The sequence below is a fragment of the Tamandua tetradactyla genome, chromosome 1, assembly GCF_023851605.1.
Source record: "Tamandua tetradactyla isolate mTamTet1 chromosome 1, mTamTet1.pri, whole genome shotgun sequence".
Lineage (NCBI taxonomy): Eukaryota > Metazoa > Chordata > Mammalia > Pilosa > Myrmecophagidae > Tamandua > Tamandua tetradactyla.
In genome coordinates this window covers 107,991-127,946 of record NC_135327.1, presented here as the reverse complement: position 1 = coordinate 127,946, position 19,956 = coordinate 107,991, and the positions used below count along the sequence as shown (strand labels likewise).

Below are 19,956 nucleotides of genomic sequence, written 5' to 3'. Positions count from 1 at the left end.
GTGATTCTCTGCTGTTCTTAGTTTCAGTTCCCTTAGATTTGATTTTGAGGTCGGGGAGAATATTGGGGCTGGGTTTGATGGGCTAATATTTAAGGCATTAGTGGGTCTGAGCAGGAGGTCGAGCTTGAGGAGGGGAGGTGAGAAGGCAAAAAGGGTTTTTAGCAGCACTGCCAGAAACAGAGAAAAGCAGCCAGCATAGTAGAGGGGAGGAAACTAAAGCAGCCAGTGGAAGCACAGGATTTTCTTTCATTTTGCTGAACTAGTAGCTATTTGTCAAAATATCTCATTTAGCAAATAATATTTTTTATACAGAAAAGAATTTATTAGAGGGTATCAGATAGCTCACAGAATCCCTGGGAGGTCTATAGAAGGCCATTCTGTAGTGCTGCATCAGGAAAAATGTCCAACCCTATGTTGGGGACTGTTTCTGAACCACTGCCATGGCTCGCAGCCCTCGTGAACGTGCAGAGCCAGTGCCAGGGCTCCTTCTCTGCAGCCCCTGCCAGGCAGAATACCTTGACCACCATGCTTACCAGAAGAGCAGGCTGTCTTCATGTAGTCACTTCCTCATGGTGCCCACTTCTTAATACAAGGCTCTCACGGATGCACCAAAGTTGCAGAACCCAGGTCATGTTCCAGAACACAAGGGATCCTAATACTGTGAGTCTCCTTCCTTCTATCTTGATAGGACAGGATTCAAACGTGAGAAATTATCCAAAATGTAGGGGCAGGGTTCCAGGGTGATGGGAAGCTTCCAATGACCAATACCTGCTCTCAGCTACACTGTCTCTCAGGATTTGGGTACATTTGGCTTAAACCCCTGTGTCCCATCCTGTGTGATTCCAGGCCCCTACCCCCAAATTTGGTGCATTGCCCACCTTCTCCTCCTGTGTCTACTGTGCCAGTTCATTTGGCCCACACGTGGACCCTCTCTGCCCCTGTCCCTTGCCTCACAAGAAATCCTGTTACATGTGGAGATTTCATCTTCTGGAACTCTTGAGGAGTCACTAGGAAGGGCAGCCCTGTACCCAGCCAGCCTTCCATTCTCTCACTTTTATTATCTTCCAAAATCCCAGGCTTCCAACCCATGCACTTCCTGCCTCAAGCAACCCCGTTGAAAGTAATAGCCCAGTCTCCCTCAATATTTCATGGAGAGCAGTCCACCTGAGTGGTTGCCCACCCCCATCCACACACCCAATAATTCTGGCTGATCCATTTTCTCCATCTTATAAGTTGCTGCCATTATTTTCATTCATGCTATCATCTTCCCCTAAGACATTAGATCATTTTTTGAGAGCCTTCATAATCTTCAAAGTTTCCCATTTGGTCTAAGACTAGCTAGACATCAGACCTTTCATTTATGATCACATAAAAGAAACAGCAGGAAGAGAGAATGGTTGCCATCTGACTATCATTCCATTTTAATTTGGGGGCTGTTAACATTTCTCCTTGAGATAATTCAATTTAACTTGACCAAAACATCCCCACAGGGGCTAAGTCAATTTGGGGTTATTAGAGTGCACCTCTTTCTCTTAGAACAGAATGAGAGCTAGGACCAAAATCAGAAAATGTCAAGTGAGAAGCCATTCTTCACAGATACGCTTCCTCAGAGTTGACTGCCTGATTATTTTTCAGAATAGCACCAGAAGAACTGGAGAGAAATAGTAGAGAATTCTTCTACCTGATGGCCAGAAAACTCCATACCAGTGGGTCCGACAAGATTTTAGCTCAACAAACAGATATGACATTAACCACAACTCGGCGGGAGTTCAAAGATCCTAGAAGGGCTAGCCAAGGCAGTCAGACATTAAACAGAAGATGGAACACAAAGAATCCCTGCTGGCACCAAGCCCTTCCCCGAGCTGCCATCCTGGTGTCATCCCGGTGTTCCCCTTTGAGACTCACTCTTCACATGCCCACTGAGTCCTTAGTTTTGGAGTTAGTTTTTGATCACTGTGTAAGAAATTACCACCACATTTCAAACAACACAAACTGATTACCTCAGCATTTCTGCAGGTCAGAAGTCTGAGCAGAGTGGTCACGTACTCTGCTCAGGGTGTCACGAAACAGGTCAAAGTGTTGGCTGGCTGAGAGCTAACTGGGGTCTTTAGGAGGGAAGCTCCCACACCTTCTCAGGCTGTTGGTAGACACAATTCTTGGTGGTTAGACAACTGACATCTTCCTTGTGTTGTTACTTGTTGACCAAATTCTGCTTTTGGTCCCTAGAGGCCACTCTGAGAGCCTTGCCATTTGGTCCTCTCTATATGACCTCTCCTATCTCCAAGCTGTGACTTCATGAAGGATCCAGCCCCCTTTCCAGGCTCACCTGATCAGGTCAAGCCTAAGCCAGACATTCTCCATACTGGTGAACTCCATGTCAACCGAGTAGGCAGCTACTCATGGTAGTGACATCTCATCCAGTCATAAGTTTCTCATGCAGTAAAGGCTAGGAGACCATACAAGAATCAATCACCAAAGGATGTAAATAATGATGCCATATTAGATTTCTGTTTCCAACAGTATTTATAAGGAATACATTCTGGTGTGCTAAAAGTGGATGTCAGGAGACTGGGGCAAAGCATTGCTGGGATTATTTAAGGAAAATGGGACAAATGTATTTTGCTGAACAGAAAAGTTGTTAGAAGAACAACAAAAAAGGAGTAATAAGATCGTTAGGCTAAACTTAATCTTATGAGAGGCACTCTGAGGAGTGTTTCTTAGGAGTTCACTGAAGAAGTCTTCAGGATTGGATTCAGACACAAACTGAAAGGGCAGGTGAAACCTCCAATTACCAACCCCCCTTAGCACTGAGGTGACCCCTCTCTTACTAGTTTGGAAAAGTTTTCATTTCTTTTGCATGAACTCTCACCTCCTCATGTTTATTCAGAAAAAGCTTGTTTCACGGCCAGAAAAGTGGGTTTCCTATGACTCTGCAGTTCCTACCTTGGCCGGGCCTGGTGGGTTCTAGCCACACTGAGCATTCTAAGCCTCTATTTAAGACCAAGCATTTTTGGCCGACAGATGCTCTGCTTAACCCTCCCCCTTAGGCCTGCCTTCCCGCAGACTGATTAGGCCACAGCCTCTCCCCCATTCTGTCACCACCTCTTTTGCCGGCCTTCTCCAGGCAGTAGAAAAGCCCAGACTCTATTTTGTTCATGGGGCTGATCTAAGGTTTCCTCCAGTCTCCTTATTAGTCAACAAAGCAATAAACCCTTTCTCTTCTCAAAATACATTGTGACTAAAAGTGGCTTTGGTGCACATCAGGCTGATGAGCTCACTTTTGGCAACAGTACAGGTCCAGAAAGTGCAACCACTGCTGGCTGAGAGCATTAGGGAGTATTTACCCATGTGAAAGGTGCAAAGGGTCAAGAGAAGCCATATATTTGGGATAATTTCACCACCCCTTCTGCCCCAAGGTAAATTCCTTGAGGGCAAATCAGTGTCCCTACTCACTCCCTAGGACCCACCACAGCACAATTCTTACTCTGGACTAAGTAAAATCTCAACAAATAACTGTTTAATGAATAATAATATGTGTACCCAAAATAGCACCTTGAGGCACTATTTTGGCTTCAGTTGCTTTATGATTTGGACAAAACATCAAACCTAGGTGCTCTCTGAGGAGTGGTGTGTTCATGAACCTGCTCCTTCAATTTTCTCATTGCTCTTATACTGCCAAAGAAAGGATTTGTCATGTATTTCAAAGGTTCAAGGCCTCCCCTTTCAAAGGATGGTTTGTTCCTCATTGTGCTTTCTTTCTTTCTCTCTCCGATTTCTCTTATTGTCCTAGCCCTCTAAGACTGACTATGCATGAGAATTCCCAAGTGCAGAGCACCTGGAGGCCTGAGTTAGAGATTCTGGGTCAGCAGTGTTCATGGTCCAACTCCCAGGACCAGGGACAGGGCGGCAGGTGCGGGGCCTTCCTGCAGTGACTGACTGAGCCCGCATCTGTGAACTGCCACCTCACCAGCCCAGGACCCTCTCGGCTCCCCCCCTCCCCGCAGCCCGCTCCCCTCCCGCCCGCCCCCTCCCCAGAGTCCCCAGAGTCCCCCGCATCTCCCCTGCAGGGGGCGCCATTGTCAAGATGGCTGCAGCCGGGAGGCTCCTCAGAGGCGCCGCCCTCGCAGCCATGGGACCTGCTGAGGCCGCGCTCCTGGCGGCTGCCCAGGGGCCTCCGGCCGCCGCGGAGGCCTCCCACTGGGGTCTGACGAAGCAGGGACCGGGCACCGGAGCAGGAGGCGGGCAGCACCGGAGAGGCCAGGGTCCCCGTGCCATGGCGGGAGCTTGGTGGCAGCGCCGCGATGAGGCCACAGCGGGCCAGGGGCGGTTTGGGGGTCAGAGCTGGTCCCCCAGGGCTCAGGGGCTGGGGGTGGCTGTGGTTGGCCGGGGGCGGCACTTTGGGAATCGGTGGGGTCCCTGCTGTGGGCTTTTTGGGTTTAGAAGGTGTTTTCTAATTGGGGTGTTTTTGTGGGATCCATTGTTTTAAAAAGCAAAGGTTACACATTCCTAGTTTCTAACAGTCTCTTACAAATTTATCAGAAAAGGATGAACATATCAAAGAAAAAAAGAAATTTGGCAGAAGGAAACCTATCAGTAAAGAAGATTTTGCCCTAACCAGTAAATCCCAAAGAATGCGTGAATGATTCAAGGAGAAGTGAAAGCCAAAATGAGGTAACATTATCTTACTTACTGATTGAAGTAAAGAAAACTCAGTGATCATTGGAGATGGTGTGAATACAGTAAAAAAGATGCTCCCAGGTACATAGGTCTGTGATAGATGCTTTTGTTAGCCCCTTGAGGGAAAGCAGCTGAGTGCATGAATCAAATAGGTTTGCTACCTCTTCTAATGAAAAATGTCCTCACAGATACATCCCTAATATTCCATGTTGCTGTTCATTTCAGTAGTGTGTTAGATTAACACAGAAGGATTGGAAATCTGAATGCAAACTGTTAGGTTTTAAACTGTAGCCGACTGAAAAATCAGAGAAACTGAGTCCGAGTTTAAAAAGTTTATTGTCCCTGGGTGAGGTTCCCGGGTCCGGGTGCTTAGGATGCGGGCCAGGGAAGTCGCACCCCCCCAGGAGTGGCGGGGCTAGATATAGGCTGGCTAGTGGGGTGCTGATGATGCCTACAGGGCCTCCTGTGGTAGGTTAGGAGTTTCCCGCACTTTAGTGTGGGGGGCATAGCTAGGGGCCGTGCGCAGTGGGCATAGCTAGGGGCCGTGCGCAGTGGGCATAGCTACGGGCCGTGCGCAGTGGGCATAGCTAGGGGCCGTGCGCAGTGGGCATAGCTAGGGGCCGTGCGCAGTGGGCATAGCTACGGGCCGTGCGCAGTGGGCATAGCTAGGGGCCGTGCGCAGTGGGCATAGCTAGGGGCCGTGCGCAGTGGGCATAGCTACGGGCCGTGTGCAGTGGGCATAGCTGGGGGCCATGCGCAGTGGGGTCCTTTGTTTGTCAGGGCAGGTCCTGATTGGCTGAGTTTGCACAGCTGTGTGCCCGGATGGTCATGGGTTTTAGTTTGGGTGGGGGCCTTCTAGCCAGAGGTGACCGGGCCAGGCCTTACACAAACTAGGGAGGAAATTTGTATTTAAGTTTTCTTAAGATGGAATGTTACAAAAGTATATTTTAAAGAGATGGCTTTCTCAAACTATTTTAATGTGTAAGAACATACACATACTAATAATGTTTAGGTGAATTTTGTGCCATAAACAGCCAGATTCAAATTGTAAATCTTAGATGTTTTAAATGACATATAGTAAATACTATGTCCACATGTAAATTTAACTTATTTATTAATCAGAATGTGTTGAAAAATAAGAAACTAAATATTAATAATAGTAGATGTATTCAATGATGGGATTGTGGGTTACTTTTAGTTTCTGCTTTTTGCTTCATAGATAAAGTATCTGTAGTGCTCATAGAATGCATTTGTGAAGTGAAAAAGATCTGTCTTTAGAAATATAATCCAACAAAATTGAGGTTGATTTTAACCCCAAAATACCATGCTACCCGGGCTTGAATTTATTTTTCTTTTCATAAGAAATATCTGGAACCCATTGTACTTTTTTTATTATTATTGTTTTTGTATCAAATAAACATGTTTTGCTTTAGTCTCACACATAAGGTAAAATTCTAAAATATTAATTACCATCTATTTTCAGCACCCTGAAGTAATGACATTCCTTTGTTCTTCCTCATGCAAAACATTTTTTAGATTTGTACATTTAGTCTCTATCATTATACACTCTAGGCATTCCTAGATTATAACATCTCAGTCTTTATTGTCTATCTTTCTTTCTGATTTCATTTGTGCCCCCAGGCCTCCTCCCTCTATCATTCTCACAGTCAGCTTCATTCAGTGTTTTAACATAATTGTATTACAGTTAGGTAGTATTGTGCTGTCCATTTCTGAGTTTTTACATTCTGTCCTGTTGCACAATCTGTATCCCTTCAGCTCTGATTACCAATATCTTACCCCATTTCTGCCTCCTGATGGCTTGTGTTACTAATGAAATTCTCCAAGTTTATTCACTAATGTCATTTCATATCAGCGAGACCATACAGTATTTGTCCTTTTGTTTCTGGCTAATCCCACTCAGCATAATGTCCTCAATTTATTCTGTTTTACAACTGCATAATATTCCATTGTATGTATATACCACAGTTTGTTTAGCCACTCATCTGTTGATGGACATTTTGGCTGTTTCCATCTCATCGTAATTGTAAGTAATGCTGCTATAATCATTGATGTGCAAATGCCTGTTTGTGTCCTTGCCTGCATGTCGTCTGAGTAGATATCTGACACTGGTATTGCCAGCTCATATGGGAATTCTATATTTAGCTTTTTGAGGAACTGCCAAACTGCCTTCCACAGCAGTTATACCATTTGACATTCCCACCAACACTGGATAAGTGTGCCTCTTTCTCCACATCCTCTCCAGCATTTGTCATTTTCTGTTTTCTTGATAATGGCCATTCTGGTGGGTGTGAGATGATATCCCATTGTGATTTTGATTTGCATTTCCCTAATAGCCAGGTAAATTGAGGATCTCTTCATGTGCCTTTTGGCCATTTGTATTTCCTCTTCTGAGAAGTGTCTGTTCAAGTGTTTTGCCCATTTTGTGATTGGGTTGTGTGTCTTTTTGTTGCTGAGTTGCACAATCTCTTTATGAATTCTGGATACTAGACCTTTATCTGATATATCATTTCCAAATATTGTTTCCCATTGTGTAGGCTATCTTTTTACTTTCTTGATGAAATTCTTTGATGTGCAAAAGTGTTTAATTTTGAGGAGTTCCCATTTCTTTCTTTCTTTAATGTGCTTGCTTTGGGTGTAAGGTCTAGAAAACCACCTCCTAGTATATGATTTATAAGATATTTCCCTACATTTTCTTCTAATAGCTTTGTGGTCTTAGATCTAAAGTTTAGGTGTTTCATGCATTTTGAGTTAATTTTTGTATAGGGTGTGAGATATGGATCCTCTTTCTTTTGCATATGGATATCCAGTTCTCTAGGCAACATTCATTTATTTTCTTTAAATGTTCTTTATTTTAAAATGTAACATATATACAAAGGAAAGAGGAAAAAAAGAAATGATTTTTGAAGTAAACTTCAACAAGCAGTTACAGAAAAGATGCCAAGGGTCAAATAATTATAAATATGAGGTACTAATAAGCAGAAATAATATTTTAGGATACCTAAACCAACTGTAATGCGACAGGAAGATATCTGGGATTCCTATTGGTGATTGTTCTAGTTTGCTAGCTGCTGGAATGCAATATACCAGAAATGGAATGGCTTTTAAAAGGGGGAATCTAATGAGTTGCTTAGCTTACAGTTCTAAGGCTGAGAAAATGTCTCAATTAAAACAAGTCTATAGAAATGTCCAATCAAAGGCATTCAGGGACAGATATCTTGGTTCAAGAAGGCCGATGAAGTTCAGGGTTTCTCTCTCATCTGGAAAGGCACATGGTGAACACAGTCACAGTTTCTCTCTCAGCTGGAAGGGCACATGGCAAGCAAGGCATCATCTACTGGCTTTGTCTCCTGGCTTCCTGTTTCATGAAGCTCCCCGGGAGGCGTCTTCCTTCTTCATCTCCAAAGATTGCTGGCTGGTGGACTCTCTGCTTTGTAATATTGCTCTCTCTGAATCTCTCTGAATCTCTCATTCTACAAAATGTTTCCTCTTTTATAGGACTTCAGAAACTAATCAAGACCCACTCAAATGGGTGGAGACATGTCATCCCCTAATCCAGTTAAACAACCATTCTTGACTAAATCACATCACCTAGGGAGATGATCTCATTACATTTTCAAATATACAATATTGAATAAGGAGTATTCTACCTTTAAGAAATGGGATTTATATCAAAACATGGCTTTTCTTAGGGGGCATACTTCCTTTCAAACCAGCACAGTGATCAAGTCACAGATACTGTTAATACTATTGAGGTTTATTGTCTATGTTTTATATTTCAATTAGAGGTTAGTGAAAATAAAGATGCAATTTTTATTCCATTCAAATTCATGGATACCCTGAATCCTTGGATCTCTTAGGGATGGAAAAAAAAGGTTTGTGGACCCTAGGTTAAGAATACATGAATTAAAATTTGAAAGCAGGCTTCTTTAAAATCAGCAAGAATGTTCTAGTTTGCTAGCTGCTGGAATGCAACACACCAGAGATGGATTGGCTTTTAATAAAAGGGGATTTATTTTGTTGGTTCTTCAGAGGAAAGGCAGCTAACTTTCCACTGAGGTTCTTTCTTACATGGAAGGCACAGGATGGTCTCTGCTGGTCTTCTCTCCAGGCCCCTGGTTTCCAACAACTTTCCCCGGGGTGACTTCTTTCTGCATCTCCAAAGGCCTGGGCTGAGCTACTAGTGCTGAAATGAGGAATGCAGAGCTGCTTAGGCTGTGCTACTTGGCGCTCTCTCATTTAAGCACCAGCCAATTAAGTCAAACATCACTCATTGCAGCAGACACACCTTCTAACTGACTGCAGATGTAATTAGCAACAGATGAGGTTCACATACCGTTGTCCTATGTCTGCAGCAACAAGACTAGGTATGCTCACCTGGCCAAGTTGACAACTGAATCTAACTAACACAAAGAATAACTGCCAATTTTGATATTCATTTCCATTATTGCTTAGAGACACAAGGGTAGAGAATACAGTGATCACTTGTTTAAATTTTGTATTTATAAAGAATGGAATTCCAATTAATGTTTTACTGCATTTAACTCCTACACTGATATATGTAACAGTGGATGGCAATAAATTAATAACTCTCATGACAAGTCAATACTGAACAACAAAAAGCATAAAAGTTCTATAAAATGAGACTATTCTTGTCCTTATACATTAAACTACAAAATGGCTTATGATCATGATTATGAATCATGATACTGAATTCTCTCTGAATTCATAATTAATTAAATTTTTGTATACTGAATTTTAGAAGAAAAGGACTACCTATTTAGAAGAATATATTTGGAAGATGTAGTTAAATAATCAAATTTAACTATAAGGAGGTCTTTTAAATATATGTAACCAGAGTTTACTGATTAGCCATTTAATGTGTGTAGACATCAATAAAATAAAAATTTTTTTTGAAACACAAATCCTGATTCTAAACCCTCTTAACCTAGATAGCTGATACAAGTACTATAGTAATTCACATTGCTTACGGCTAAGTTAAAAGGAAATCATTATTCTTTACATGTAATAGGAATTAAGATTATTAAAAATAGCACTCAAAATATGAAGATATTTCACTAAAATTTCATTCAAAAATCAAAATGAAAAGAATCAGATTTTTACAATTTGAAACAAATAATATTAGATGTGTAAATTAACTAATTTTTAGAATGCTCTTGGATGTCAAAATCTGTGTCTTAACTCTAATTAATTTAATTGAGTTTAATAGTAAGCTATAACTTAACAATAGAAGAACAGAAGTTTATCCCACCTAGTTACTTTGCAGCTTGATTCAATTAAGTCATTTTCAAACTCAAGAAGGCTGGAAGGCAGATCATATTCCAATGGGGATGTCAGTCTTTTCAAGCATAATAAACCAACACAAAATTTTGCTCCCATCTCTTCCAATTCTTGAGAACCAATCTGTAAACCCTAGAAATAAAGCAGTATTACAGATGTAACTAGAAAATTTTCTGTCTTTTGGCTGCATTTCATTAAAATTATATAAAAGAAACATAACAACATTAAAAAATTTAAAGTTTGGTATTTTGTATGGAACTAGGTCTCAACAAGTACGATGTCTTAACAATATACAATTATTTTAGGTCACAAAGGAAACCAAATGTCCTCAAAGACTATTTCTAAAATGTCTGTTCTCATTCACTAGAATGCAAACTATTTTCACTAACACTCTGGGAAGAAACAAAAGCCACTTAACTGTGAAAAAGATCTTTGTTGGTGGCTTTAAAGATGACACTTAAGAGCATCACCTAAGAGATTATTTTGAGCATTATGGGAAAATTGAAATGATTGAACTCATGACTAACGGATGCAGTGGCAAGAAGAGAGGCTTTGCTTTTGTAACCTTCAAGAATCATAACTCTGTGGATAAGACTTTAATTAAGAAATACCATAATTTGAAGGCCACAACTGTGAAGTAAGGAAAGGCCTGTCTAAGAAAGAGATGGCCAGTGCTTCATCCAGCCAAAGAGGTCAAATGGTTCTGGAGACTTCGGTGGTGGTTGTGGAGGTGGTTCTGGTGGGAATGACAACTGTGGTCATGGAAGAAGCTTCAGTGGTCGTGGTGGCTTTGGTGGCAGCCGAGGTGGTGGTGGATGTGGTGGCAGTGGGAACAGTAACCCTTCCATCATGGGCTTAGTAATGATGGAAGCAATTTTGGACATGGCAGAAGCTACAATGATTTGGGCAATTACAACAATCAGGCTTCAAATTTTGGACCCATGCAGAGAGGAAACTTTGGAGGCAGAAGTTCTGGTCCTTATGGTAGTAGAGGTGAATACTCTGTGAAACCACGAACCCAAGGTGGCTTTGGTTGTTCCAGCAGCAGCAATAGCTACAGCAGTGGCAGAAGGTTTTAACTATTTCCAGGAAACAAGGCTTAGCAGGAGAGAAAAGTCAGAGAAGTGACAGGGAAGCCACAGGTTACAATGGATTGTGAACTCAGCCAAGCACAGTGGTGGCTGTGAAGAAGACATGTTTTAGACAATATTCATGTGTATGGGTAAAAAAAACCCCACAAGGGCTGTATTTGTGACTAATTGTATAACAGGCTATTTTAGTTTCTGTTCTGTGGAAAGTGTAAAGCATTTCAACAAAGGGTTTTAATGTAGTTTTTTTTTTACATCCATGCTGTTGATTGCTTAATGTAATAGTCTGATCATGATGCTGAATAAATATGTCATTTTTTAAATGTGCTGTGTAAAATTAGTCTACTCTGAAGCCATCTTGATAAACTGCCCCAACAGTGTGAAGTTAGACTTCCTTCAGGGTGATGTCGGGTTCTATTCAAAATTCATTTATGATCTTAGAAGACTGCTCATGTGCAGAGAAGCCTTTTTGTCTTCAGAAACCTTGGTGTAGTTGAATTGACAGTTACTGTGCTGTGACCTGGAGTTCATCAGTAAAAAGGGTCACCCAATCAAACTTACAGAATTTCATTTGGTTATAAAAATGATTGTTGGCATATCCTATGCAATATATCTAAACTGAATAACGGTACCAGTTAAAGTTATAGATGGGAAATGAACCTTTTGTATCATCCATTATCACATGTAATAAATAAACAATACAATATCCCCTTTAAAAAAAAAGCAGTCTCAGTGAAGAAAAGATTTAAAGGGTTATACATTTAAAAATCACACACAATATTCTAAATTTAACAAACTAGGTGCTTTAGGAGCAAATATGATGTGTTTATTTTTAAATGCACAAATATATATACCTACATCTAATATATTAATAACAAAATTTTTTAATAATGTACTTCTTGAACAGTTCTTTGTAAATTACTAATCAGTATTTAAATTTATGTACTGGAATGCACATTCCTAAAATGATGGCTGCAGAGACAAGGTCGGGAAAGTGTACTGTGTTGGCGTCACCATTTCTCCTGCCTTCAGTCTCTGAGCTTTCTGCACGTCTCCACCAGGACCATGTTGGGGCAGAGCATCTGGAGGCTCGCGACTTCTGTGTCCACAGGAGCCACCGTGAGGAGGGGCCTGGGAAGAATTTGCCATTTTCAGTAGAAAACAAGTGGCGGTTACTAGTTATGATGACTTGGTACTTTGGATCTGGATTTTCTGAACCTTTCTTTATAGTAAGAAGCCAATTGCTTAAGAAATAAGAATATTTTAGTTTTATTCATGAAACAGCTATGAAGAGGAGCATTTTAAAAAAGCACAGTCCTGAAATAGGGCTCAAACTCTGTTAAACGCATAGCATGTTGGATATGTTTATAAATAAACTTACTATATGAACCAAAAGAAAAATTATGACCTTAAAAAGACTCAAATAACTAAGAATTTTGTAAGGAGTTTAGGCAAACTATTCACATTCAGATGATTAAATTCATTATTGCAAAGTACATATAACTAAGTACAACAAACCTATCATTTATTAAATACTTGAAAATGCTTTTAGTACTTACGGGAGGAAAGTCTTCAAATATTTTTTGTGGGTAGAAGTTCTGAGATGGTTTACCTTATACTTTCCTTGAACACAGCCACACAGAGTACTTTCCATGGTATAGCTTCTCTGTACTCCTATTTCTCTCCGTACTACAACACGGGCTGTTGACTCTTTAGATTTTTCTACTACAAAACTACAGCTGCTCATGCAAAATGCTGGTGCAATATGACTCAGTATCTTAGGCAAAGTCTGTAAAGATAATAATGATAAAAGTAAAAATTTTTTTCATTTTAAAAATGCAGTAAAACCACAGAGCAGGGCCAATTATAAGATGGGCTAAAGATATGAATAGGCATTTTTCTGAAGAGCAAATACAGATGGCTGAAAAGCAAATTGAAGGGAAAATTTTTTTGAAGAGAAAATTCAACTTCACTCATATCTCTAATTGAAGTCTGATTTGTTTATCAGTTTCTTTGACAATTGCTGTATGGAGTAATGCTGAGTTTCACATTTACTCTAACTCTGAGTCTTAGGCATCACTAGGTATCCAAAGTTCCATGGAGATACCAGGGTACACACATAGAGCACAGCATCCCTGAATTTAGAAATAACACTTAAAACTCAAGAATAACTTACTGCCCTAATTTTCTTATATGTATTTTCTAAAAGAGACCATGCAATATTTATCCTTTTGTTTCTGGTTTATTTTGCTTAACATAATGTCCATAAGGTTCATTCACATCGTTGCATGCCTCATGGCTTCACTTCTTTCTGTAGCTGCACAATATTCCATCGTGTGTGTACACCACAGTTTGCCATTCCACTCTTCCATTTGTACCCTTCAATCACCACCATCCTTTTACTATCATGAATAATGCTACCATAAACATCAGTGTACAAATGTCTATTAGAGTTCCTACTTTCAGTTCTTCCAAATATATTCCTAGTAACAGGACTACCTAATCATAGCATGACCCTGTAGTTATCCTGTGAATGTGCTACTTTACTGTGTTTTTTTTTAAAGTCTTATGTACCCCAGAAAAGCCATGTTTTAATCCTGATTCAGTCTTTGCAGAGGCAGCCACTTCTTTTAACCCTAATTCATCATTGTAGGTCAGAAACTTTGATTAGATAAACTCTATGGAACTGCAGCTCCAACAATTCCAGGTGGGTCTTGATTAGTTTATTGGAATCCTTTAAAAGAGGAAGATTTTGGAGAGAAACTCCAGAGCCAACAGAGAGACAGCCAATAGAAACTTCAAAGCAGAGCTGACACAGATGCCAACACTTGGAGAACAGAGACACAGATGTTTGGAGAAGCTTGGAGCCCCTCAAACGTGGCCATGAGATATTAAAATAAACCAGCACCTGGAGAGAACCACAGGGAGCCAAGAGCTGAAAGGCAGGCCCTGAGAAGTGAAGTGAGGAGCCCCCACAGGATGAGAGACTGAAAAATGGGAGCCCAGGAGTAAGGGACCAGCAGATGCCACCTACATGACTTCTCCTAGACATAGTGACTTGCCATCTGACAGAGGTGTTTCAGATCCATTGGCCTTCCTTGAATTAAGATTATCTTCCCTGGATGACTTCCTGTGGACATTTTATAGGCTTAGAATAGTAAATTTGCAACTTATTAAATTCTCTTTTAAAAAGTCATTCCATTTCTGGTATCTCACACTCTGGCAGCATTTAAGAAACAAATACAATTACCCTCCAGAGGGACTCCACCCTTCTGCTACCCTCTCAACATTGAATAAAGATGACTCTCTCCACATTTTCTCTTGGATTTGAATCTTTCTGTTTGTTTTATGTATTTTGTATTTGCAGATATCACTGAGATATAACCACATACCACATATTCTGTCAAAAATAAATCATCAATTTCTCACAGTATCCTCACATAGTTATGCAACTTAAGCATTAAGATCCCATTTCCTCCCCCACCCTAGACCCTGGTAACCTGTGTTCTAGATTCTGCCTCTGAGTTCATTTGTTCTAATTGTTTCATAGCTGTGAGATCATGAAATTTTTGTGTCTGGCTTATTTCAGTTGTCAGGATGTCTTCAGTGTTCATCCATATTGTCACACATATCTGGACTTCTCTCCTATTCACAACTGAACAATATCCTATTGTATATATATACTGCATTTATCCAGTCATCATTTGATGGACACCTGTATTGCTTTCACATTCTGGCAATTGTGAATAATTCCTCCATGAACATTGATGTGCAAATATCTGTTCTAGTCCCTATGTCCAATGTTTTGGGTGTACACCTAGAAGTGGGATTACTGGGTCATATGGTTATTCTATACCTGACTTACTGAGCAACCACCAAGCTGTCTTCTGTACACCTGCATCATTTTTCATTTGTATTTATTTTTATTGAACTGTTTATCCCTTACCTATTCTTCTATCGATGTGCTCATCTTTTAATTATAGTGTCTACTATGTCCTACTACCTCTATTCTGTGAGTGTGATATAAATTGCACAATTTTCCTAGGGTTTGACACTTACTATTTGTCCCATGCAGATTTTTTTTCCATACAAACATTTGATGTTCATTTTTTCAAATATAGCAGTTTTCCTTTATGATTTTGAGTCATAGTAACATTGTAACATAGTAACATTGTAAAGAATCATTCTGTGTAGTCTTCTAGAATGTGATAGACCTTATTTTATAGATTCATATCTTTGTATGCATTTGAAATTTGTCCTATTCTAGGGGGTGTGGTATAGATGTAACTTTCATGGCCCATAGGGCCATCTAGTTATCCCTGTGACATTGACATCAGCTTTTCTCTGCTCATTCAAGATGTCATCTGTATTAGGAAATTGTACATATTTGTAGGATTAAGTCCCATCCTGAACGAGGTGGGTCACACTTTTCCTGAAGTAGCTCCACCAAATGTACCTACTTAACAATGGGGTTACACCCACAGGAAAGAATTAGATTTAAGAACATGTTTTTCTGGGGCACATTCAGCAATCTTTTTAGGAGTTTGCTTGAAACTCTCAACAGTAAACATACTAAGAGTCAATTTCCTAAGATATTTTCTATGTCACTTGTTCCTGAACCCTTCAGATTGACCAGAAATGTGCTGTCACAGGCCTCAGTGTCATTCAAGGACGTGGCTGTGGAGCTCACCCAGGAGGAGTGGCAGCTCCTGGGCCCTGCCCAGAGGACCCTGTACAGAGGCGTGAGGCTGGAGAACAACAGCCACCTCATCTCAGCGGGTGAGCACATTGTAGCCCCCCATGGAATGATTTCTCTTTTCTTCTTCTTCTTTTTTTAATATTAATTACATATTTTAAAAATTCTGTGTTCCTATTCACCAGCCTCTGCATAGTGAAACATAGGGGTCAGTGACACACAAGTCTCATTAAAGACACCCTCAAAATCTTAATGTTGTCTCCTGTTTCTCATCAAAACAGAAAGGAAATTAACCCAGGGGAAACCACGGGACTCTGAAAGTGATAGAAAGTCCAAGATCAAAATTTCCAGAGTGAAAGAGTCACTGTGAATGAAGTTTTTCCTCCATGTGCAGTGGCTCTTACTGTGATGAGGAAAATTGTTCTTTGCTGAGCACCTGTAGGTTAAATGTACTTGATCCTGAAGTAAACTCATCATAGTTTAAAAAAACTTAAAAATATAAATTCTGTGTGGTGAGCAAACTCAATGTGTATCAGAAAATTTACACAGGGATAATCCCTCATGACACCCTAAATGATCATAAGAACTTACCCAGAATTATTCTTCATTACTTAAAAGGTTAGTATCAGGAGATAGCCAACATTTCAGTATATATAAGAAGTAATTTACCAAAATGAGATCTCTTTGACTATCTCAGAATATTTATCAAAATCAAGAAATTAACATTGATAAAATGCTAGGATTTAATAAGTGGAGCTTATTCATTTTTTACCTATTTTCCAAATAACACCCATTGCAGAAAAGAAAATCCAGAGCATTGCATTACATTCCGTTGTCATGTCTCCTTATTCTCCCTTAACCTCACACATCTTACCATTTCATTGTGTTTTACAACCATGTCATATTTCAAGAGTTTGGAGCATATTTTGTTTGGACTTTTCCTGTTTCCTTATGTTTAGGCATAGTAATGCACCTTTGGCAGCAGTAGCACAGAAAGGATGCTGACCAGGAGCAACATGCTGTCAACTCATCCTGTTGCAACTGATGTCAACTGGTAAGGAGAGCACCATTTTACCTTTTGTATCAATAAATATCAGGTGATGAGATACTGTTGGTTAGACATCCTGCTGATTCTCAAACTTTCACCTCCAGAGCTAGCATCTATTCCTGACCCTTACCATGGTTGCCTAAGAGTGATCTTTTAAAATGTATTCCTTCTGCATTCATCAGCTGGCATTCTGTCATAAAGAAGAGTTTCTTCAGTTATCGCAAACACCATGGGTGTGAATACCAGGATATAATGTCATGAGGGTGTATACAGTATAATTATGAGAGCTGTTATGTACAATTACTGCATTCCTCAATCTACTGATTAAATGAGCCCCTACTACTTTTAAAATGCAGGGCTTTTTTTTTTTCTGTTAAAAGCATTTGTGTGTATGAACAAACAAAATCAATGTTTGTAACTTTATTGGTAGGTTCCACCAACATTCCCAATTCAGACAAAAGCCTTAGAATTCAACAGTAACTATTTCCTTAACTACCTCCAAACATATATTATTTTCTGTTTTGTCTTCTAGATCCCAAAATATCTCTTCCCTTCTCTTCATATCTGTTTCCACTGATTCTCTCTCCTGGGTTTATTTCAACAAGATTTTAACTTTTGTAATCTTCGCACCTTTAGTCACACTCTGCAAAACAACCACAATGATCTTATGACCTTTTGTTATTTTCCAGTGTTGATTCATGTTTACAAAAAAAAATAATGTGAAAGGTTCAGAATTCCGACCTACCCCTTCCCTCACACAAACTGTTTTCCCTACTGGTTTATTTTCCCCTTTTTTAAATGCAGCTTCATAGAGCTATCCAAAATATACAATCACTGGCTCACAGTCTCAGCACATAGTTGTGTATGCATTCCAATGATCAGTTTTAGAAGATTTTCATTTAGTGTGGTACATTTGTTATTTTTTAAAATTATTTTTATTGAGAAATATTCACACACAGTTCATCTATAGTGTACAATCAATGGTTGAAATATCATCACATTGTTGTATATTCATCACCATGATCATTTTTGAACATTCACATCACTTCAGAAAAAGAAACAAAAAAGAAAAATTTGATACACATCCCAGATCCCTTACCCCTCCCTCTTATTGACCACCAATATTTCAATCTACCTCATTTTTTTTACCCCTTATCCACCCCATTATTTTTTATGCATCTCTCCATACCCAGGATAAAAGGAGCAACAGATGCAAGGTTTTCACAATCACATGGTCACATTGTAAAAGTTATATGGCTATGCAATGATCTTCCAGAATCAAGGCTACTGTAACACAGCTCAACAGTTTCAGGTTTTTCCCTCTAGCCACTCCAATACACCATAAACTAAAAAGGGTTATCTATATAATGGATAAGAATAAGCTTCAGTACAACCTCTTGACACTGTTTGAGATTTCTTAGCCACTGAAATTTTATTTTGTCTCATTTTTCTTTTCCCCCTTTTCATCAGCAAGTCTTTCTTAATCCCATGTTGCCGGGTCCTGACTTCATCCCTAGGAGTACGTCCCACATTGGATTCTTTCAAGAAGAAAAGAAATTTCTTCATATAAGCATGGTGGCAAAGATGTGGCTATTTCCTTAGGTTGAATTGTAGGTGTGCAAATAAAGCTGTTTAGAAATGAACAGAAATAAATAAATACTAGAGGCAATGTGGTGATAAAGAAGTACCTATTCACTGTTGGTCGGGAAGCTGAGAGGTGCAGCTCCTCCAGGGGGCAGTGTGGTGGCTCTGCCAGGGCTAAGGATGGGGTTGCCCTATGACCCTGCAACCCCATTGCTAGGTATTTTACTGGAGGAACTGAGAGTGGGGACAGAAATAGACATTTACACACTGTTATGTTTGTTACTGATGAACCAATATTGTTATTTATATTATTAGCTGAAGTCAATATTTCACCTTAAGACTCAATCTTTCTGTTGTAAAGTTCTATTTTTTAAAAAAATTTATTGTGGAAACATAATAGAAGATGGAATTCTCCATTTTAACCACCATAACCTATAGTATTAAGTGATCTTAATTAGACACAATGATAGTTTATAGGTACATTGCATTTGGACAAGACAGAGTAACTCGTACAAGCCTGACTTTCTTCCAGAAGAGCTAACATTGGACAAATGAAGGAACTTTTTTGACATTCCACAATAGATATTTCCAGATAATACTCTTTAAGAGAAAAGAAGTACACAATTTTAGCCCCTCAGTCCACTACTTCCTTGTTTTGGGGACATTTCAAGGCAAAACAAAGGAAAGTAAACTCGGTGCCAGCAAAATGAAGGAAAATTCAGGTAGAGGAGGAAAACAAAATACAGAGTATGAAAAAAGTGAAGTAAGTGATAAATGGTTACAGGTTAAATCGATTCCCTGAAAAAGATATGTTAAAATCCCAACCACCAATCCCAAGACTGAGATCCAATTTGGAAATAGAATCTTGGAAGATGTGATTAGTTCAGATGAGGCTACCCTGAATTATGCTGGGCCCTTCATCCAATATGACTGGTATCATGGTTTGAAACACATATGTACTCCAGAAAAACCATGTTTTCACCCAAATCCAGTCTTGTGGGGCTAGACCTATTGTTAACACTGGGATACTCTGATTGGATTGTTTCCATGGAGATGGGACACAATTGTGGGTGTTGGCTTTTGGTTAAATGGAGACGTGACTCCACCCATTGAAGGTGGGTATTTTAATAGTTTGCTAGAGTCCTTTAAAAGGGGAAACACTTTGGAGAAACCTCAGATGCAAATGCTTGCAGTGCTGACAGAGGAAATACTTGGACACAGGAAGAACCCAGAAGATATTGGCATGTGCCTTCCCATTTGATGCTAAGCAAGCCAGAATGCAGAGTTGTGTCCGGGAGGAGCTAAGTGAAGGCCCACATATGCTTAGAGAGTAGACCACTGGTATCAGAAGCTGGAAGCAACAGAACCAGGAACAAGGACCAGCAGACACCACCCACGTGTCTTCCCATGTAACAGATATCAGTATTTCTTGAGTCAAGGTATCCTTTCCTGTATGCCTGAGTTAGGTATTTTTCTGACCTTAGAATTGTTAACTTGTAACATAGTAAATTCCCTTTATAAAAGCAATTCCATTTCTGGTATGT

General features: G+C 39.9%; 2 long non-coding RNA genes and 1 pseudogene across 3 annotated transcripts; 2 read left to right on the top strand and 1 right to left on the bottom strand.

Moving 5' to 3' along the window:
* Positions 1–4,504: 4,504 nt before the first annotated feature.
* LOC143682954 (uncharacterized) lies at positions 4,505–18,393 on the top strand. The gene is made up of 4 exons (XR_013175392.1): positions 4,505–4,671; positions 15,712–15,863; positions 16,740–16,834; positions 18,299–18,393. It is a non-coding gene; the product is annotated as an uncharacterized LOC143682954 (long non-coding RNA).
* LOC143682942 (uncharacterized) lies at positions 9,876–14,560 on the bottom strand. 2 transcript variants are annotated; one of them, XR_013175385.1, is made up of 4 exons: positions 14,335–14,404; positions 14,119–14,214; positions 12,644–12,873; positions 9,876–10,128 (listed from the first exon to the last, which is right to left on the bottom strand). It is a non-coding gene; the product is annotated as an uncharacterized LOC143682942 (long non-coding RNA). The 2 variants fall into 2 exon arrangements; XR_013175382.1 differs by lacking the exons at positions 14,119–14,214; positions 14,335–14,404 and adding an exon at positions 14,477–14,560.
* LOC143682929 (cytochrome c oxidase subunit 7C, mitochondrial pseudogene) lies at positions 12,150–12,340 on the top strand (annotated as a pseudogene).
* Positions 18,394–19,956: the final 1,563 nt, after the last annotated feature.